Raw genomic sequence first — 23,840 nt, 5'->3', positions numbered from 1 at the left:
GGAAAATCTTAAAATAGATAAATAAAAGGAATATTTTAACATAAATTGTGCAGCTATTCTCTCAGATGCTATGGAAATCTTTATTGCTGGCAGTTATTGTTGTTGGATTAACTTTCATACATTCAGCTATCACTGATCTGACCAGCTAATGCATGACACAGACTTCAAACAAGCCACTACCACCTATGTGAGGAGCTGATTGTATAGAACAACAGTGGAGTCTAGGGACCTAGTCATGAGGTCATTGCAATGGTCCCAGCAAAGATTGATGTGTAAAAAGACAAGCATACTTGCTAATATTGGTATTACTTTATAATATCCTGACAAGTACAATAAGATAAAAGGTGTATAAATATTGAAAATGAGACAGAGTTATTATTTTCAGGTGATATGTTTGGCTACTTGTTATACCCAGGAGATTTAACTAAGAAAATATTAAAATTGAATTCAGTAAGGAAGTCAGTTACTATCTGAATATATTTCCTTTTTATGAAAAACAAAGAGGTACTACAGTTAAATATTCACCATAGCAAAGATGAATGCAATATAAAGGAAAGGGAACTCTGGACTGGTGAGGAGATCTGCTTAAGGCTTTAGGCTGGAAGCCCTTATAAAAACAGCTATGGCCTAGACAACTGTGGTCTTGCCTAGGAAAAGCAAGAGTGAGGATACTGTATATTTTACCCAGAGACAACAGCAAATATATAGGAATCAACTTCATTAATGAAAGAAACTACAATGTTTTTGATAAGAAGATTTTCAAGTATAAATTATTAATTCTCAAACGATTTTGTAAATGTAATCATATTTAGATTAAAATTCCAATAAAATCTCTAACCTAATCAATCACTTTCCATAGTACATGGCCTTTGGAGTTTTTTGTTATTTTTTAACATCTTTATTGGAGTATAATTGCTTTACAATGTTGTGTTAGTTTCTTCCATATAACAAAGTGAATCAGCTATACATATACATATATCCCCATATCCCCTCCCTCTTGCGTCTCCCTCCCACCCTCCCTATCCCATGCCTCTAGATGGTCACAAAGCCAAGCTGATCTCCCTGTGCTATGTGGCTGCTTCTCACTAGCTATCTATTTTACATTTTTTTTCTTTTTTAGATTCCATATATATGTGTTAGCATATGGTATTTGCTTTTCTCTTTCTGACTTACTTCACTCTGTATAACAGACTCTAGGTCCGTCCACCTCCCTACAAATAACTCAGTTTCATTTCATTTTATGGCCGAGTAATATTCCACTGTATATATGTGCCACATCTTCTTTATCCATTCATCTGTCAATGGACACTTAGGTTGCTTCCATGTCTTGGCTATTGTAAATAGAGCTGCAATGAACATTGTGGTACATGACTCTTTTTGAATTATGGCTTTCACAGGGTATATGCCCAGTAGTGGGATTGCTGGGTCATATGGTAGTTCTATTTTTAGTTTTTTAAGGAACCTCCATACTGTTTGCCGTAGTGGCTGTATCAATTTACATTCCTACCAACAGTGCAACAGGGTTCCCTTTTCTCCATACCCTCTCCAGCATTTATTGTTTGTAGATTTTCTGATGATGGCCATTCTGACTGGTGTGAGGTGATATCTCACTGTAGTTTTGATTTGCATTTCTCTAATGATTAGTGATGTTGAGCATCCTTTCATGGGTTTGTTGACAATCTGTATATCTTCTTTGGAGAAATGTCTTTTTAGGTCTTCTGCCCATTTTTGGATTGGGTTGTTTGTTTTTTTGGTATTGAGCTGCACAAGCTGCTTGTAAATTTTGGAGATTAATCCTTTGTCAGTTGCTTAATTTGCAAATATTTATCAATTTTATGGTAAAATATCAATTGAGTTATTTACCCTTAGGATTTTGACTAAATTCTTTGATCCAATCTCCTACAGGATCTAATATTCTCTTGTAGTAACTAACGATTGTAAGTAAGATCACATATATAAAATATCTAGCATAGTGTTCGAAGCTCAGAAAGTGCTTTCTAAATGTTGATTTTGCCTTTTCCTTCACAAGCTTCATGGATGAGAGACTGTCCACCAAGACTTGTGCTTCTCCTCACAGAGCAATGACTAGGATGTACTTGCTCAGCCAGGGACCACATTCCCCAGACCCCTTGCAGCTAGTTGGGGCCTTGTTAAAAGTCCTTGTCACTCATATATAGACAACAGTGACATGCCTCTTCTGGACAGAAATGCTAAAAATCAATATGCTGGACTTTCGGTTTCAGCTCTGACATGTATAGAGTTTGAAAGTTGTCATTCTTGGACTCACGATGCAAAGAACAATGAACAAACTGAAATCAATAACTTTTCTTGGATCCATCAGAGAACTGAGGTCACAGGGCAAACTGTAACCCCAAGATCTAGGGAGACAGATGAATCAGGTAATCACAGCCAGGATATAATTGCTAGGAGCAGAAGATGCTGAAGCCACAAACTATCATGAACGCTTTCACAGTAACTGGATAAATTGCTAGAGGTGGAGTATAATCTGTGTGAGAGTAAGAAACTCTAGGGCCCACACTCTAAAGAATCCCTTCATGTCCACAGGCTTACCTCCAGAAACCCCTCCACGTTCTCAAGGTAAGCCCCCAAGGGAAACTCTCATGCTTCTGGCTGGATGATTTGAAAAGTAACTATTCTGAAATTGCCCAGGTCATTCTCCACAAAAAAGTTTCACTCAGTAAGGAAAAAATACTTTTCCAGAGCCTCATCTGAGTCAGTGAAAGAGAATTTACCTAACCCCACTCCCTCTAAACTTTCTGTCCCACCTAAGGTATGGGAAGGCAGAGTAAGAAACTTTTGAAGGTCACAGCACAGGTGCAAAGGCCCACTAAAATACCACAATTCAGGGAATTCCCCTGCAGTCCAGTGATTAGGACTTGGAGCTTTCATTGCCATGGCCCAGGTTCTGTCCCTGGTCAGGGAACTAAGATCCCACAAGCCACATTTTTTTTTTTTTTTTTTTTTTTGCGGTACATGGGCCTCTCACTGTTGTGGCCTCTCCCGTTGTGGAGCACAGGTTCCGGATGCGCAGGCCCAGCAGCCGTGGCTCACGGGCCCAGCCGCTCCGCAGCATGTGGGATCCTCCCAGACAGGGGCACGAACCCGTGTCCCCTGCATCGGCAGGTGGACTCTCAACCACTGCGCCACCAGGGAAGCCCCCACAAGCCACATTTTAATACCACATTTAATCCCCAAAAAGCACAATTTAATCATAAGATTACAGAATGCTTCCTGTCCCCCATACTTTATTACCAAATCAAAAGGGCTCCAGTTTAATAACTGTAATTGCTACTGGAAGAGCTGCAAGGCACTGACCTATTTAAGGAAGAATTCTTATGGAAGCCCAGGACAACAAGAAAGACAAACAGAGTAGGTCAGAGGAATTTTGAAGCATCAGGTACCTACAGCTACAACAAAGAATAAACACAGACTTACTCTTAGCCAGAGAAACTTAAAACTTTATGCTAAAAGTCTTTTACCTAAGCTGCTATTACCAAATACATCATGTTTGATTTTCAACAAAAATTTACAAGGCATCCTAAAAGACAAGAAATAAAAGGTATAAAGAGACAAGAAAATCATCAAAATCAGTCTCATATATGACATCTGTTTTGGAATTATTAGGCAGAAAATTTAAGATAGTGACAATTAATACATTAAGGACCCTAATGGAAAAAGTATACAACATGTATGAGCATGTGGGTAATGTAAAGCAGTGTTAAGAGAATGAAAAATAGCCACAGACTGAGAAAAAAATTTTTGTAAACCACATATAATAAAGGATTTGTATCCCAAACTAACAACACTTAAAACTCAATATAAAACAAACCAAACAAAGAAAAACTTAAAGACCAGAAAAGGACAAAAGATATGAAGAGATATAGACCAAAGAAGATATACAGATGGCAAATAAGCATACACAAAGATGTACCATATTTTTCACTAAGGGAATGCAAATCAAAACAACAATGGGATACTACCACACACCTAATAGAATAAATGAAATTGAAAGTAGTTCAGCAGTATATGGTCTTAATATAAGATCCAACAGTAGTACTCCTTGGCATTTATCCAACTGATTTTAAAACTTATGTTCACACAAAAAACAATATATGAATATTTTACAGCAGTTTACTCATAATGACCAAAAACTAGAAGCAATCAAGATATCCATCAATAGATGAATGGGTAAACAAACTATGATACAACCATGCAATAAAATATTTTTCAGTGATGAAAAGAACTGATTTATGAAACCACAGAAGGATACTGATGAAACTTAAATGTATATTGATATGTGTATATTAAAAGGTGAAAGAAGCCAGTCTGAAAAGGCTACATACTGTATTTTCCAATTATATGACACCTAGAAAAGGCAGAAGTATAAAGACAGTAAAAAGATCCGTTGCTACTAGGGGTTTAGGGGAAGAGAAGAAGGGTTGAATATGTGAAACAAAGGGGATTTTTATGATGGTGAAACTATTCTCTGTGATAATGTAATTGCAGATAAATTACACTACATATTAGTCAAAACCTGTAGAACTTTACAGCACATAGAGTTAACCTTAATGAATGCAAATTAAAAAAAATAATTTAAGAAGTTGAGTTATCTCAAAATAGAAATCAGACTCTGACAATGAATATTCTAAATGTATTACAAATATATAAAACAATCTCCTGTAGAGAGTGGGGAGGAGGGAGGAAGATGCTGACAAGCTGACCTAAGAAACTTTAGAAAGAAATATTGATAAAAATTGTCACTATTTGCATATGATTTGATATTATGTGTAGGAAACCCTAAAGAAAGACACCATCAAAAAACAATTAAAATAAGTGAATTCAACAAAGTTGCAGGATACAATATTAATACATAGAAATCCATTGCATTTCTCTACACTAATAACAAACTATCAGAAAGAGAAATGAAGAAAACAATACCATTTACAATTGCATCAAAAAGAATCGTATACCTAGGAGTAAATTTAACTAAGGAGGTGAAAGACCTATACTCTGAAAACTATAAGATATTGATTACACAAAAATGGCACAAATAAATGGAAAAATATACCATGCTCATGGATTGAAATTAATCTTGTCAAAATGTCAATACCACCCAAGGCAATCTACAGTTTCAATGCAATCCTTATCAAAATACCAATAGTATTTTTCACAGAACAGTAACAAATAATTCTAAACTTTATACGGAACCACAAAAGACCCCAAATAGACACAACATTCTTGAGAAAGAAGAACAAAACTGGAGGTATCAGGCTCCCTGGTTTCAAATTATATATATACATGCAGTAATCAAAACCGTATGGTACTGGCACAAAAACAGAAACATGGATCAATGGAACAGAACAGAGTGCCCAGAAATAAACCCACACACATACTGTCAATTAATCTATGACAAAGGAGGCAGGAATATACAACAGAAAAAGACCATCTCTTCAATAAATTGTGTTAGGAAAACTAGATACCTACATGCAAAAGAATGAATGTGGACCACTTTCTTACACCATATACAAAGATAAACTGAGGACTTCCCTGGTGGTGCAGTGGTTGAGAGTCTGCCTGCCGATGCAGGGGACACGGGTTCATGCCCCGGTCTGGGAAGATCCCACATGCCACAGAGCGGCTGGGCCCGTGAGTCTGCGCATCTGGAGCCTGTGCTCCACAACGGGAGAGGCCACAACAGCGAGAGGCCCGCGTACAGCAAAAAAAAAAAAAAAAAAAAAAAAAGATAAACTGAAAGAGGATTAAAGATTTGAATGTAAAACATGAAACCATAAAACTACTAGAAGAAAGCATGGGCAGTACACTCTTTGATACTGGTCTTAGCAATATTTTTGTGAATCTATCTCCTCAGGCAAGGGCAACAAAAGCAAAAATAAACAGGACTACATCAAAAAAGCTTTTGCAAAGCAAAGAAAACCAGCAACAAACAAAAAGACAAATGACTGATGAGAGAAGATATTTGCAAATGATATGTCCAATAAGGGATTAATACCAGAATATATAAAGAACTCATACAACTTAATATCAAAAAAAACTAAACCCCAATTTAAAAAATGGGCAGAGGAATTGAAGTCATTTCTTCAAAGAAGACATACAAATAGCCAACAGGCACATGAAAAAATGCTCAACATCACTAATCATCAGAGAAATGAAAATCAAAACCACAATGAAATATCACCTCACACCTGTCAGTATGGCTATTATCAAAAAGACAACAAATAACAAGTGTTGGTGAGGATGTAGAGAAAAGGGAACTCTCGTGCACTGTTAGTGGGATTGTAAAGTGGTGCAGCCACTATAGAAAACAGTATGGAGGTTCCTCAAAGACAGTAAAATAGAATAGATCCAGCAATTCCACTTCTGAGTATTTACCTGAAGAAAATGAAAATACTAATTTCAAAAGATATATGCACCCTTTATGTTCATTGCAGCATTATTTACAATAGTGAAGATATGATTGCTACCTGTATCCATTTATAGATGATTGGATAAAGAAGATGTTAGATAGATAGATTAGATTAGATAGATAGATAATGAAATATTGCTCAGCCATAGAAAAGAATTAAATCTTGCCATTTGTGACAACTGGGATGGACCTAGAGATTATTATGCTAGGTGAAATAAGTCAGAGAGACAAAGACAAATACTATATGATTTCATGTGTATGTAGAATCTAAAACATACAAACAAACAAAACAAAACAAAATGGAATCAGAGTCAAAGATACAAAGAACAAACTAGTGGTTCCAAGAGAGGAGGAGGTTGAACAGATGGACGAAATAGGTAAAGAGGATTAAGAGGCACAAACTTCCAGTTATAAAATAAGTCATGGGAGTGTAATATACGGAATAGGTAATATAGTCAATAATATTGTAATAGCTCTAAATGGTGACAGACAATAAATAGATGTGTGGTAATCATCTTATAATGTATATGAATGTCAAATCACTATGTTGTACACTTGAAATAAATATAACATTGTATATGAATTATACTTCAATTAAAAAAGGATAAATTCTGTAAGACTAAAGGTAAAAACATAGTACATAAGCACTGTATTTTTGTTGATAAAGTTATTTCTCATGAGGGTACAGGTGTAGTACTGCTATACTTGTGTAGTGAAATTGAACAGTTAAATAAATAGATGGGAGTCAGATTTCTCACTGCTGGCAAGGAAATTCATAAATAAGTAAGAGGAGGACTGAAAGATCCCTGTGGTAATGGAATAGAATTGAGACATCAGTTTGTACATGTTTTTAGCTTAATTAGACACAGATGTAGAAAGATTTTAATATACGTGTTTATACATAGGCTAATATACACACACATTTCCTTGCTTTGTCAGCTTAGAGTGTCTAAAAGGAAGAACATTCTGGTAGCAATAAGCACACTTAGCACCAAGATCTTGGTTTCTAATACTATTCTCCAATAAAAGGAACCATGGGTCTTTGGAGAAATGGCTATTTTTAAGACTGAGGCAGGAATTATACATGATGAGCCTGAAGTATCTGGCACAAGTATTGCTTGTAGTGCTAGAGAGCAACGAAGTGCTAAAAAACAGATAAAAACAAAACAAATACAAAAATGAATTGATGGAAATACGTCCAAGGGGTACAGCAGGATCCAACTAAAAGAGCACCCAATGGCCAAAGCTAGAAAACTTGAGTAGCAATATTAATAAAGAAGTATTGAATTATAACCCAAAGGGTAAAATAAATATCTATTAGTTCAGATTGATATAAATAAACAATCGAATAAGTAAACATGTGTGGAGAACAGACAAATCTCTCATGCAGAAGAATTCTAAACAATTTATGTAGATATCCTGCCCTCAAGGAGAGAGAATATAAACCCCCATTCCATAAATGTGAGCTGCACCAAGTCACCTCCTTCCAAAGAGTACAAAATGGAAAAGAGGAAAAAGAGTAACTTTACAGTGGAGAAACCTGACAAACACGACCTCAGCCAGGTGATTAAGATTAGTATAAACAATGATCAATCATGTTGATAGTAAATACTCTTGACATGACATGATGAAGCGGAATTTTACCTCTGTGATCTTCCACCTTAAAATCCATAGTTCCAGTCTAATTAGAAGAAAAACGTCATAGAAATTACAATAGAGTAGTATTCTATAAAAATACCTGACCAGTCAAGCTCATCAAAAACATGGAAATTCTGAAATATGGTCACATACTAAAGATAGCCTAAAGAAAGCCTAAGAATAGCCTAAAGAAAACATGCAAATAAATGTAATACAGTATCCTGTTTAGGATCATGGAACAGAAAAAAGACGTTAGATAATCTGAAGAAAGTATGGTCTTTGACTAATAATAATGTATCAATATCAATCCCTTAATTATAACAAATATTATACTAATAAAAGTGTTAATAGAGAAAACTGGGTGCAAAATACATGGGAACCCTCTGTGCTATATTCTCGATTTTTCCGTAAATCTAAAACTGCTCTAAAAATAAATGTACTTTATAAAAAAACAGTGTGTCTAATGCTGTCAACCCCATTAGTTAATAGAATGCAGAGCTCTTTGAAGGCCTATGAAACCACAAGACAGAAGGCGTCTTAGTCCCTGACACCATGCAGGCATCCTGCAGGAACGCTGCCTGCAGACTTGTAATGACACACCACATTATTACATCAGCATGAAATAAATGCCTATTGTGTTATACCATGAAAACGCGTGCATTTATTTGCTCCAGCAGCTAGAATCCCCCGATGACACACAATCTTATTAGGATGTTCACTTTAATATGTTTGGCATTCTGTATGTGTGATTTTAGGTTGCAGATACTAAAAGGTAAGAAGATATCCAATAACTGGATAAATGTAGCTAGATGTAAAAGATGACAGTTAAAATTGGGAATTGATCTGATCTTTCAGAAAGTAAAATTAAGCCAATTTTATAAGTTTGGCACTGTGTTAGTCACTAGGGATAGAGTGATGAACAGCAAAAGTATCTGCTCTTTGCATTAGGAGAGCAAAGTCATCTGGAAAGGAGAAGAATGTGGAAGGGGAGGGAGAGGAAAAGAGGAAAGGGAGGAAAGAAGCTGTGATGTTAGAAAAAGAGAACAAGGGCCCTGGGGGAACCTTAATACTGGTAATTGTTGAAAAGGAGAAAGAATGAAAGTAATATTTAAAATTTTTTCAAGTTATTTCTTCCTCAAATTGCTGTGTCTATTTCAAAATGCAAAAGAAACGATGTCCTGAAGTGGAAGAACTTCTAAACAACATCAAGGAATGTTTAAAAATTTAGATCCTTTGGATTTTTAGCACATGTTGGGATATCTATAACTTCCAGAAGGAAGATATATGTTCAATGGTAGTGTATGAGGAAAAAAAAGCAGAATAATTCATCTTTAATTTACATACGTGGGTCTCTCATAACAAAGGTTTTTCTTTTTGTTTGTTTGTTTGTTTGTTTTCGTTTTGCGGTATGTGGGCCTCTCACTGTTGTGGCCTCTCCCGTTGCGGAGCACAGGCTCCGGACGTACAGGCTCAACGGCCATGGCTTACGGGCCTAGCCGCTCCGCGGCATGTGGGATCTTCCCGGACCGGGGCACAAACCCGTGTCCCCTGAATCGGCAGATAGACTCTCAACCACTGTGCCACCAGGGAAGCCCAACAAAGGTTTTTAATATCTGTATTTCAACAGTCATATAGTAAAAGGCCTACTACAAAGAATATGCCCTGTTTTATAAATCATTTTAAATAGGCATATTTTAGAATAATAAAATATAAATCATTTTTACACAGTTTTTTTCTGTTAATAGAAAAATAATTATTTCCTCTAATCAGAGCCCTATTTTATTTGGGTGAACATGTAAAACAATTTGCCTGTAATATTTAATTAACTGGTAAAGGTTAGTTTGAGGAAATGACTTACCAACTTATTTAGAAAATCAGATTGTGACCAAAAAATAAGTTGAAAATTAAATAAATGGTAGCATATGTTTGTGTATAAAGAAAACTTTGATAGATGATAGGATTATTAATCAATATGTGGAAAATTAACTTTAATTCCCTCCCTGCATGAGCTTTTATTTTTTATGACATGTTTCACTACATATGAAAGGTTGTATGTTTATAAAGACAACTTATTATGCATTCTTTATTTTATTTAATCTCTTAAGAGATATCTTAAAATGGGAACTCTTAAATTAAATGAAACTGTTCATGGAATTGTTAAAATGAAACATTAAAATACTACTTAAGTTTAGGTTTCTTAGGAACTTGTTCTAAGAAAGAAAAAAACTGAGGGATCTTTTTTTTTTTTCTTTAAATCTCTCTTATGAGGCCTAATACAGATAGTGTATATGAATAAGTTCAGGTAAATTTTCAAGAAAAAGAGAAGAATGACCTTACACAATCAAGAAAATGAATAATTTTAAAAATTTATAAACTAAAATATGACAGTAATTTTCACAAGCAGTCAGGCACATTGCCCTTTTATATTACTAGGCCCAATGAATTATGAATGTTGGCTGGATAAAAAGCCTGAGGGTGACAATAGAGCCACATTTTGTCATCTGCACTTACAGAATGTCTACTGCCTTAGCTGGATTTCCAAATCTTACCATTATAACTGGCTGCTAAGGACTGGCTGCTAAGGAAATACAGGAGGAGTACTTCGAGGGTGGAGAAGATGAAATGCTAATTGCTAACCATGATAGTGAGTCTAAAGCATGTAGACACTAATCTTTTGATCTATGTGAGCAGCCAAGCTCAGCAAACTCCCACTGTCCTAACCAACCCGAACACAGAAAAGCAAACATCAAAATGAAAAGGCAGTTTTCAAGTGCATACATCTCAGCTGCAGGAATTATGAGTGGGAAGGACAGGTGTTCTGAGAGATTCTACAGTGCTTTGGTTGCTAAGGAGACCACTTTCATCAGTTCAGAAAGGCTGATAACCTGGACTTTTGCTGCCAAACTGGTATCAACAAAGGCTGGAATTGATATAAACATGATACACAAATAAAAAAGACATGTGTAGTTTTAAAAATAATTCAATGATAAGGTTGCAGTGTACCTGGCAAAATACTTCTATATTAAACAAGAACAGTTGCATAATTGCTAAATAATTTGAGGTAGATTAATCTGAGCACATAATTCCAAAATTAAAGTATAAAAGTAGAAGTTTATTTATGCCCATGATCTCATTAGAAACAATGTTAATGCAACTAATGACATACATGTTTCAGTAATTACATCAATGTGATGTTAATTATACAAAACAGAGAAAAGTGAGTACTAGATAATTTCATTAGACATTAATAAATACTAATTAATTATTTCCTGGGCAAGCTGTGTATGAGATGCATTTATGAATAATGTGATATAACTGGTATTTTAAGAGGCAAATATGATTAACATTGCATTGCCCAAATTTTTTTTTTTTTTTTTTTGGTACGCGGGCCTCTCACTGTTGTGGCCTCTCCCGTTGCGGAGCACAGGCTCCGGATGCGCAGGCTCAGCGGCCATGGCTCACGGGCCCAGCCATTCTGCGGCATGTGGGATCCTCCCAGGCCGGGGCAAGAACCCGTGTCCCGTGCATCGGCAAGTGGACTCTTAACCACTGCGCCACCAGGGAAGTCCCGCCCCAAATATTTTTAATACAAATAATTGGCTTATAAAAGCATTACAGTTATCTGTTGAGCTGTTAAACTATCCCTTGATTGATGTAGTACCATTTTTTCTTTACAACATCAAGTTACATAAAGTATGTATCTGAGAAATGAGGAAAAAAAGGAAATAGCAAGCAAGTATGAAAGAAAAATCTCTCTTCCTTCCTAGATTTGATTAGTGCAGGACTAGAAATATTCAACATTTAATATATAAGATCTTTCCATGTTTCATATTACTAAAAAATAATTAAAATCATGATCCATAAACTAATGTTTAGTAAAGACTGTACCTTTCAATTAGGTTCCTTTTATGATTATTCTTTAAAAGTTTCAAAATGATGAAAATAGCATGGTAACTTTACCTTTAAAATATCAAGGAATATTATAAAACCTTAATATTTGCAATCTAATAGCAAAGTATGATATATTCTATAATATTATGCAATCATTTAAAAAATTTAAATTAACAATTAAATTTTTCTCACTCCATTACATAAAAATAAAAAATTGAAGGTAGAAAGAGACATTACATTTTTCACTTTGCCATTTTCATCATAAAGCCATTTGTTTTAGAAATAGTTATATAATTTTGGCAAAGTTTGACAGAACTGGCACATCTGCAGATAATGGTACAATTTGATATTTATAAAGTAACAAGTTTTCTATAAATATATGTTTCTAGTTTCCATGGAATTTGAGTAATCACTAGAGCTGATCCTTATTTATCTTCTTTTACTGAAATCAAATAATGTTATTTATAGGGCTGTTTCTAAGGCTGTGACAATTAACTCTTTGATTAACCATTCTATAAAACTAATATACTTTTGACTATTTATAAAGTCAACACATATACTTCAAGACAAAATCTGCAAAAAATAATCCCAGATTTAATTTAAATGCTCAAGTGAATATTACTTAAGCTCTGGTGCTTTTTTTTTTCTTTTTTCTTTTCCTTTGCTTAATTTTGGTTTACTAGCTGGTAAAATTAAAATATTAATGTAAGCTATTTTACAAGGTTGTAAGAATCAAATGAGTTAATACAAGTACAGTACTTAGAAATGTTCCTTGTGCATGTTTAAGTGTTACATAAATGTTTTCACTACAACATTTGCAAGCTCTGCAAAGGAAGGGATTTCTGAGAGTAACTGGCATATAGTAGGCATTTAAAAATATGTTAATTAAATTTGGAGTTCACAGATTATATCTTTTTTATTGGATTTTAGAATAGTACATGTGAAATAGGAACCCCACATTTTATACCAGTGGTCTTCAAACTGGGAAAGGTGCAATTCTCCATTTAAACAAGATTTTCCAAGGTGTATGTAGGCAAAGATAGTCATAGAGAATTAACTTTTAAATTCCCAACTACAGTAAATATTCCACATTACCAAAAAAACAGTCTGCCTTAGGTGGCTTTTGACATTTTAATATTTCCATTTTACACAAAGGAGGTCTTCATTTCTCCTACTCCAATTAGTACCATAGCCTCTTCCCTTTTGTGTTATAAAAAATACTGATTCATTGCTCAAATTGTTCCAGCTGTAGTCACTAGGAAATTCTTCAGGGTGACTCCTGTATTCTTTCAATACCCCTTCTTCTTATTCTTCTCTTTCTTCTCCTTCTCTCCTTCTCTTTCCTCTTCTCCCCTTCCTCCCCTTCCTGCCTCCTTCTCTCTCCCTGTCCCCCTCCCCTTTCTCTTCCTGCCCCTCTTCTCCATCCCCCTCTCCTTTCTAATTATGTTCTTACTTTCTGGAACCAGAATATGTTCCAGACATCTTGTATAATGTCTGCCTCAGCCCTAGAATCAACTATTTCTACAAGGAACCCTGGTTCCTTTTGTTGGACACTGGTGCTCAGAAACCAATGTAAAATATCAATGTTAACATTAGATGAAGAAAGTTAAGGGATATAAATGAACTCTTCATACTGTGTTGCAATTTTTATAAGACTTAAATTATTTTTAAATTAAAAAGGTTAAAAATATTAACGTTGACTATAAAGAACAATTATCCAAAATTTAGACATAAAGCAAGAGGATGAATGGATGAGCTTACAACATCATACTGGAGCACAGGCCTTCACAAGGATAATTTGTTCCTGGAAAAATGTATCTTTGAATTTGTTATCTGCTATTTAACAATATTTCAGATACTGTGAAATCACTTATTAACTTGTAAATTATCTAACAGATAATAAAATATAACCTGAAATGTTTCAGTTTACTACAAATGATACCTTAACTATTTTTTGTATCTATTAGCAATTCATTTTAGCATTCCTTTGGCTGACTGACAATAAAAGTCTACATTCCTCAACTTCTCCTTTGGACCAACTTCACTATGATATTGATTCTCTAATAAAGGAATCAAATAATTTTTGCCATATGTTCATTTTACCTTTATTTTTTATAAGATTCATGATTTTAAGTTTTGTCAAAATAAGATCATAATAAATTTTCCAATGGTGAAGGCACTATAAACCCATAAAAAGTCTTCTCGGGCTTCCCTGGTGGCACAGTGCTTGAGAGTCCACCTGCCGGAGCAGGGGACACAGGTTCGTGCCCTGGCCCGGGAACATCCCACATGCCGCAGAGCGGCTGGGCCCGTGAGCCATGGCTGCTGAGCCTGCGCATCCGGAGCCTGTGCTCCGCAACAGGAGAGGCCACAACAGTGAGAGGCTCACATACCTCAAAAAAACAAAACAAAACAAACAAAGTCTTCTCTTCCTTTTACGCATATTTTGAATAAGGATAAAACTATCAATACAAAATGCAATACTTCAACCTTCATTGATATGTTCCAAACTCAGATATATTCAGAGTAGGGCAATAGAGTGGAGTTGAAATTTTAAAATTAATTTACTTGACTTTTTCATTCACTAGTTATTATTATTTATTTTTGTATTTGTTATGCTCTTTATTTCACAACTGGATCCACAGTGTTAGAAGAACTACTATTTTTTTCATATAACATTGTAGAAAAACTATTAGATCAAAAAGAGAAAATCAATTTCTAGATTAATTTTGTATAGCTAAAGTATTACTGATGTAAATATGTTTCAGTAATTATGTTTCTTTTTTTAACATCTTTATTGGAGTATAATTGCTTTACAATAGTGTGTTAGTTTCTGCTTTATAACAAAGTGAATCAGCTATACATATACATATATCCCCATATCTCTTTCCTCTTGCGTCTCCCTCCCTCCCACCCTCCCTATCCCACCCCTCTAGGTGGTCACAAAGCACCGAGCTGATCTCCCTGTGCTATGCGGCTGCTTCCCACTAGCTATCAGTTTTACATTTGGTAGTCATTCACTAGTTATTGTCAAAGGATGCAATGCATCCGATGGAGAGGTCTTTGTGAGCCAATAATAGTATCTATAAGAAATATTAAAGAAAATGTGATTTTATAATGATATAATTATATGCCAAAAAACTGGATAACCTAGAAGAAATGGATAAACTCATAGAAACATACAACTTACCAAGACTAAATCATGAAGAAATAGAAAATCTGAACAGACCAATAACAAGTGATGGGTGAAATTTTCACATATTGAGGAATAACCTGTTTGTGGCCTATTAAACATACATGGTACATCTGTTTTGTTTTGTTTTTTTTAAACTGGAGTATAGTTGATTTCCAACATTGTATTAGTTTCAGGTGTACAACAGAGTGAATCAGTTATAAATGTCCATAAATCCACTCTTTTTTTAGATTCTTTTCCCATATAGGACATTACAGAGTATTGAGTAGAGTTCCCTGTGCTATACAGTAGGTCCTTATTAGTTACCTATTTTGTATATAGCAGTGTGTATATGTTAATCCCAATCTCCCAGTTTATCTCTTCTTCCCCTTTCCCCCTGGTAACCATAAGTTTGTTTTCTACATCTGTGACTCTATTTCTGTCTTGTAAATAAGAACATTTTACCATTTTGACATTTCTCCAAAGAAGACATACAGATGCCAAAAAGCACATGAAAAGATGTTCAACGTCGCTAATTATTAGAGAAATGCAAATCAGAACTACAAATAAGGTATCACCTCTCACCGGTAAGAATGGCCATCATAAAAAAATCTACAAACAATAAATGCTGGAGAGGGTGTGAAGAAAAGGGAACCCTCCTACACTGTTAGTAGGAATGTAAATTGGTACGGCCACTATAGAGAACAGTATCGAGGTTCCTTAAAAAACTAAAAATACAGCTACTATATGATCCAGCAATCCCACTCCTGGGCATATATCCAGAGAAAACCATAATTCAAAAAGTTACATGCACCCTAATGTTCACTGAAGCACTGTTTACAATAGCCAGGACATGGAAGCAACTTAAATGTCCATCGACAGAGGAATGCATAAAGAAGTGGTACATATATACAATGGAATATTAGTCAGCCATAAAAAAAATAACAAAATAACGCCATTTGCAGCAACATGGATGGACCTAGAGATTGTATATCTGCTTTAACCGTTTAAGAAATGGGTACATGGCCCAGAAGTAAAGAATGTCCATTTTAAAGATAGAGATAAATGCCTCCCTTCCTGGCATGTTAGTGCTAGTACTCCTTAGATGATAAGGCTCCCTTCCCAAGAGCCAAGGCCATACTGACTGCCTGTGTAGTTGGTGATCTGTCCCTTCTGAAATCTTGAAGGAATGTATCCCTGTCATGTTTAATGTTCTTTGTTCCGACAGGACATAAAACTGTGCTGAAAACCAAGCTTCTTTGGAACAGTTCCTCAGAGCTATCTGAGAGGCTATCTCCCCTGCTACAGTCCTCAGTTTAGCTTGAATAAAATTCTCTTCTATTCTTATTGTTGACTGGCTATTGATTACTTCCTTCAACACAAGGAGATAAAATCAAAAACCTCCCAACACAGAAAAGCCTAGGACCAGATTGCTTTAGTGGTGAATTCTACCAAACATCTAAAGAATTAATGCCAGTCCTTCTCAAACTCTTCCAAAAAATTGAAGATGAGAAAACACTCCCAAACTCATTTTAAGAGGCCAAAATTACCCTTATACCAAAGCCCAATAAGGAAACTATAAGAAAATTACAGACCAATATCCCTGATGATTATAAAGGTAAAAGTTATCAAGAAAAATATGAGCAAACTGAGTTGAACAGCACATTCAAAGGATTATATATCATGATCAGTTGGATTTATCCTTGGAATGCAATGATGGGTCAACATATGCAAATAATAAACATGATGCACCATATTAATAGAATGAAAAATAATCATATGATCATCTCAATAATGCATTTAAATTTTGCTAAATGCTGAAAAAGGAGTTAACAAAAAACAACATTCTATCATAAAAAAAAAAAACACTCAACAAATTGGGTATAGAAGTAACATACCTCAACAAAATAAAGGCCATGTATGACAAACCCACAGCCAACATCATACAAAATGCTGAAAAGTTGAAAGCTTTTCCTCTAAGGTCAGGACAAAGACAAGGGTACCCATTCTTACCAGTCCTACTCAGCATAGTACTGGAAGCCCAAGCCGTAGTAATTTAGCAAGAAAAAGAAATAGAAAACATCCAGATAGGAAAGGAAGAAGTAAAAATATCTTTGTTTGCAGATAATTTGATCTTAAATATAGAAAATAATAAAAACTCAACCAAAAAACTACTAGAACAAATCAACAAATTCAGTAAACTTGCAAGATACAGAAAATCAACATACAGAAAGCTGTTGCTTTCCTACACACTAACAACAAAACATCAGAAAAAGAAATAAAGAAAACAATCTCATTCAAAAACCATAGTACTTGGGAATAAATTTAACCAAGAAGGTGAAAGATCTCTTTCTCCTATGTGTTTTGTCAAAATGGATCTTCCTCAACACCCTCCCCCAGAAAAAAGTCCTCTCCTTAGCTTGCACGCAGGGAATCAGCTTTTCACAGTGGTAATTTTACTTTTGTTGAAAGTAAATTCCAGACCCTTCTTTTGCAATTCTTTCCTTCTTATTGTGCCTTCTCTTGAGAAACTTTGGAGATTATATAACATAAAAATATTTTTCTATTATTATGTGTATACTCTGGAGTACCTAATGCAAAAAAATCTATATTTTCTAAAAATTTTAAAACGTAATTTTTCCATCATTTTCCCTTATTGTAACTGGACCTCAGAAGAAAAATTTTAATAAAGAATTGGTCATTGTATGTTTGGTATGTAGATGAATAAGCAGAGCTGAGTTTATTTTTGCTATTGTTGTTTCCATTATTGTTGTTTTGCTGTGTTATTTTGACAAATTTGTACCTAAAACAAAATAAATTCTTATTTTTCAGGGAAAGCAAAAATGAATTGGTAATGGCCTTCCTTCCTAGGTAGGAAGAAAAAGTAGATACTTAGAGATTTCTGTATGAATTAAAGAACTGTAACAAATTTTGATATAAAACTTTTGATTGTAACTCTCTTTTGATACAGAGTTTTATTTTTATTGAGTCCAGGTAGTATTTCTGATAAAGTTTTTCAACAAATTAGAATAATTTCACTTTAGTTTTAAAATATTGTATGTCTTTTAATTCACTGTATTGTCATTTAGTTATGCTAACACATTATTTTAGTTGATACGTTATATACATATACATATGTAATGAAGCAAAAGTAAACATTTTAATTGGATTTATCTATTATAACCATAGTTACAGATTTGCACATGTCTAAACACACATACAATACACACATACACACACACACACACATAGCCCCTAGCACATTAAGATTAAACAGCATATTAAGACTAAAACAAAGGTAATCAATAGTAAAAAATAATTTAAATACAAATTGAGGTCACAATGCAAACCTAAAAGTCAGATAAAATCATCTCTACTTGCCTTGGTTTATCTTGCTTTCCAACAATAAATTCAAAAGAAATAACAAATTGTCTTTCTAAAATAAAGTTTAACGTTAATGAATTTATTCACGCAAGTAGAGTAATTTATACCAAATTATTACATGGAGAACCACAAAAAGTAAATTTAAAATCTGTATTTGTTTCTATAAAATGACCAAGATTTTTGTGCTCAAAAACAGTTTAGTTTAATAATTATATTATTCTGTTAGTGCTCAAAACATTTGGCATACTCCTGGTTTATTTATACCAAAAATTTCTTATTTAAAAAATACTTGCTAATTATCAATTTTGCTTTTTTAAATTTATTTTCAGAATCTGCCAGGAACTGTTTCTTGCCTTTAGTACTGATTTTTGTTCATATCTTGTGTCTTCTCACAATCCTTCTTGATTTTGCTTATGATAAATTAAATCCCTAGATTAAGAATAATTAAATATTTATTGACTACTCAATCCAGTCTCGACAGAGTAAGCCCACTAACAGCCCATCTGTATTGCTGGTCACAACTACAATCTCTGGAAAAAATTTAAATAACACCCTGAGAACTTGTAAAAGTAAGGAAAAACCAGCAAAAAGGAATGGGAATGAAAACTCGAAGGAGTAATTCATACAGAGGTGAGCTATGAGGCTTTGCTTGTTTGTTTTGGTCTTTGGTTTTGTTTTGTTACTTCTTTGCCCAGCACCCTCCAGTGAGATCCTAGCAGAGTTTTGTTGCACAGGAAAAATTCCAAGAGAAACAATTATTTTGGCCAAAGAACTAAGAAAAGTGTCCCTGTGCTCTGTACAGTTTAGGGAGAATCTCCTTTTTTTTTCTTTTAAACTTAAATCATGTTTGGGTTTCCTGGAATCGTCACCAGTTTATACAAAGATAGACTCCTTCACTTTTTGAAAGGAAGCAGAGAAAAAGTAATTATGTTTCCTTGGCATTCTCCAAATTTAATTACATTTTTTAAATGTAAGAAAAATTATCAGTATATCTAAATGATTTCAATTTTTAGGAATATAGTCATGTTCATGTACAAGGAAAAATACAAGGAGTTTGTTTAGGTGTCTGCAAAGCTTACTACTAATAGAAAATTGTCTCATTAGCTCAAACCACTAAACCTTATAACGGTACTGATTCTGACCCCACAAGCTTCTGAAGATAATGACTTCTCTTTCAACTGAGACATCTTATTCACATTATCCTTTCATTGACAAAATTTAACCTGAAACCAAACATGGGATGGGGTTCCGGGCAATGCAGTTTGCCGCTTTAGATGATTATGAGTCTATATTTTAATTTACTTAAATGAGAGTAATATAGCATATCAATACTTCACTAGTGAAAGCCCTGTCACCAGAGATTATTTCCTATTAGCTGGAATTTACCATGGATGAGCTGATGACTTTCTTAATAATTTAAGGCAATTCAATTTTTAGGGTATTTTTATCCTTTGAAAATATGTATTACACCAAAAATCAAACAGTTTTGCAACAATTTCATAAAATTGGTGGGCTATGGATATGATTAAATAGAAACAAGCTATTTTTTCCCAGAAAGGTTATTTATTAACTCTTCTGTACTTTACTTCATTTAAACCACAATTATAATTTTAATAATTATACAGTTACTCAAAAGTAAATTATAATTTGAGAATTCAGGAACTGTAATTATCACTGAAATATGCACATACAGATTATATTACATTATATATGTATCTCCTCTAAAATTCATAAACATATATTATATATAAAAATTATATGTGTAAACTTATGTATTATATATATGTATTTTTATATTTCTCCAAATTCAATGCTCACGTATGATTGATAAGCTTCCATAATAATTTCTTTTTTCTTTTCATTTAAATTATAATAAATTATAATATTTTATTTAAATTATAAATTAAATTAACTTTATATAAATTTATATAAATTATATGTAATTTATTAAAATTATATTATTAAATTGAATTGTTTAAATCATAATATAAAATTAATTTTATTTAAATTATAATTAAATTATTGTTTAAATAATAAACTACATATTCTTAATTTTCTTTTATTTGCACTATATATATAATACTTTGAATATCTCTCTAAATACTTATAGAAGTATCAAAAGTTTTGAGATCAAAAATAGTATTCAGTATTCTATTATTAACATACTCTAGTGTAACTAAACATTTGTTGGATAGGCATTGGGGTTGATTTATTCTTTTTTTATATGTTGCAAAGTACATATTGACAAGTACATCTGTTTATATTTGGCTAAATTTACAGAATATTGATAAATAAAACTCTTCATTGGATGGAGCCTCAAATGCAGAATTACAAAATTTAAATGTGAACACATTCCCAATATAATTTACCTTATACTCTATGAGTGGAGAAACTAAGGATCTGGAAGAATATGACTTCTCAAAAACACAACAAAAAATAAAAATAAGAGCTAACACTTTTATTGTACTTACTCAATGACTAATATTCTCCAAGTGTTTACTACTTCTTTACATATATTAACTCAATGAATCCTCACAAAGACAGGCATGCTATTATAAACCTCAATTGCAGTGGACAAAACTGAGGGACAGAGTAGAAAACCGAGCGGTAGTTATGGTAGCATTAGTAACAGCCACAGTTGTGTTAACAACTAACAATTATACAGTGCTTACCATGTGCCAGGCATTGTTTTAATAAATTTATTCAGTTACCCAATGAAATAAAAATGATTATCATGATTATTTTACAAGGAAATAACTGAGGCTCCAGCCTATACATGCTTTTATAAGATATCTACTAGGATATGGATCAATTATTATATATTACTCACATCATCAGCATTACTATCCAGAGAGGACATATATTTACCCCTTCATTTAACGAATATTTCCTAAACAACTATTGTGCATGTAACCATTGTTGCTTGGGGCTTTTTTGAACCCCTTTCTCTTTATTCTATATAAAAAGGTCTATAAGAAGGTATATTAAAGTTTTATAACAGTTTAATTATTTCCATGCAGATTATATCCAAGTGTACAAATCCACATATTTTCTAAATTACCCATATTACTTAATTTTATTTATTGATATTCATATTATTATGCATAGTGTTGTGCATGTGTACATGCAGTTTACTATATAATATAAAAATCATGACTATTTATTAACATCATTGCTTTGGATTTTTTATTTTTTGGCCACGTAGCATGTGGGATCTTAGTTCCCTGACCAGGGATCAAACCTGTGCCCCCTGCAGTGAAAGTGCAGTCTTAACCACTGGAACACCAGGGAAGTCCCTTGGATTCTTTGAAATACATAAGGCTATGAGAGACATATTTTGCTCATTTCAGTGCCTTCCTTTTTATCAGTCTTTATAGGAACTCCTTGTGGAGATATGTACAATATACTTTAATTAGATTCTAATTCACTAATTTATTCTAGAAAAGAGGAAAAATCAGCTGGATTCTCTATGTTACGTGAACATTAGAATATTTTTATTGCTAGCTAAAATCAAACTAAGGAAAATTCACAGTATGATGAATTTTGTTGACCTCAAAGGAAATTCTCTCACATAAGATTAGGTTTTCTTTAAAGCAAATGCTAAATAAGTGTTGAAGAAATAAAGTTATTTGAGGAGAAAAAGTTAGTCTCCAAAGTATTTATGACATGAAAATGTGATAAAACAATGTCAGATTGATGTGAAAAAGAGGGTTTAGGCGTACACAGAAAGTACCTTCCACCATATGCTTGTGTAATGAAGCCAAAAAAATCATTCAAATTGTTTTAGCTATAAGGAAGGCATTGTATTTAAAGTATGTATTCCTTATTTCAATTGAAAGAATTCAATAAACTATTTTAGATATTACTATTTACCAAACACTGTGACGGTAACTTGGTGTATAAAATTATATCTATTTAAAATGTTTATATCTCTATAAAAATATAATTATATGAAAAAGCATGAGATAATTTCAACACTGTTGTATAAATTTTAAGAAAGTAAAGGTAATAAAGTAGCTAAAGGAGAAGTAATTCATCCAACTTATTGCATTGCAGTAACATAGGTAGATGTTTGTCATATGCCATTCATTTAGATGAACTACCTATATTCCTTTTCTTGTTTAATCCTCCATGGGAATCAACATGTGAATCAATTACTATCACTATAATTACTGCTATTCTGCTATATCCTTATTTTGTAATGAGGAATATCAGGATTAGAAAGGTTTGATATCTTTTCCATTGTTCCACAGCTTGTGGATGGTGGAGCAGAGATTATAAACCACAGTCATTTAACCACAGAATTTACAGAGATGACACGTGATCCAAATCTGAAGTGTGATTTATAATTACTTAGAGTGGAGAGTGGTAGAGTTGTGGATCGTGTTTGCTGTGTTGATGGTGATGCTGATGCTATGGTGTGTGGGGGGTTGTGTAATTGGGGGCAGTAAAAAAACAAATAACATAATAGAATAAAATAGAAAGTCATTTCAGGAAGTGTGTAAAGACATAAATTACCACAACATGTTCAGGAAAGTAAACATATTTTTTATTTGAACATGAAGGTATTGTAAGAAGATCAAGTTAGAAAGTTGGGTAGTCAGAAAGTAAAATAGGCAATTGTGAGTTAATCAGATCAGAGAAGCCGCTGTATAAATGCTATGAAGCTTGATATTTTCCTGAAGAATATTAGGAAATAACTGAAGTGCTTGAAGAAAAGTGGTGGAGCAGTCATATTTGTGTTACAGCTCATTCTTCCATATGAAAAACAGATATTTTATTCAGTTTCCTGAGATAAAATTTACACATATTAAAATGCACCTGAATGTATATACTTGCATAACTAACTCCATCACCCCAAATGTTCCTTCATGCCTGTTAGCAATCAAACTCACCCATCTTCAGCCTCAAATAACCAATGATTTACAGTAGCCAAAACTTGGAAGCAACCCAAATATCCATCAACGGGAGACTGGATAAACAGATGGAAGTATACTTATGCAATGATTTTTTTTTTAGCAATGACAAAGGATCAACCATGATGCATGCAGCAACACAGAAAAATCTCAAGAACATTATGTTGCATGAAAGAAGCCAGGCACAAGAAAACACGTTTACATTAAATTCCCAAACAGCAAAACTAATTATAGAAAACATCACGCATGCAGGACTGCTTAAGGTAAGATTTTTTTGATGGCTTGATAAGAAAACCCTTAATTATGGAGGTAATGATAGTTTTTTTGATAAATAGATTTGGGATATTAAATTTCCTGCACTTGTATATTACAGCTAAAACTTTTTAAAAAAACA

General features: G+C 33.5%; 1 protein-coding gene across 1 annotated transcript in view; it reads right to left on the bottom strand.

The window, feature by feature from the left end:
* The window catches only part of LOC307184393 (uncharacterized protein), a 43,328-nt gene that overhangs the window by 17,727 nt on the left and 1,761 nt on the right, over window positions 1–23,840 (bottom strand). The window lies entirely within an intron of this gene.

Source organism: Stenella coeruleoalba, assembly GCF_951394435.1.
Source record: "Stenella coeruleoalba genome assembly, chromosome: 3".
NCBI lineage: Eukaryota > Metazoa > Chordata > Mammalia > Artiodactyla > Delphinidae > Stenella > Stenella coeruleoalba.
This window is presented reverse-complemented; position numbering and strand designations above follow the sequence as displayed.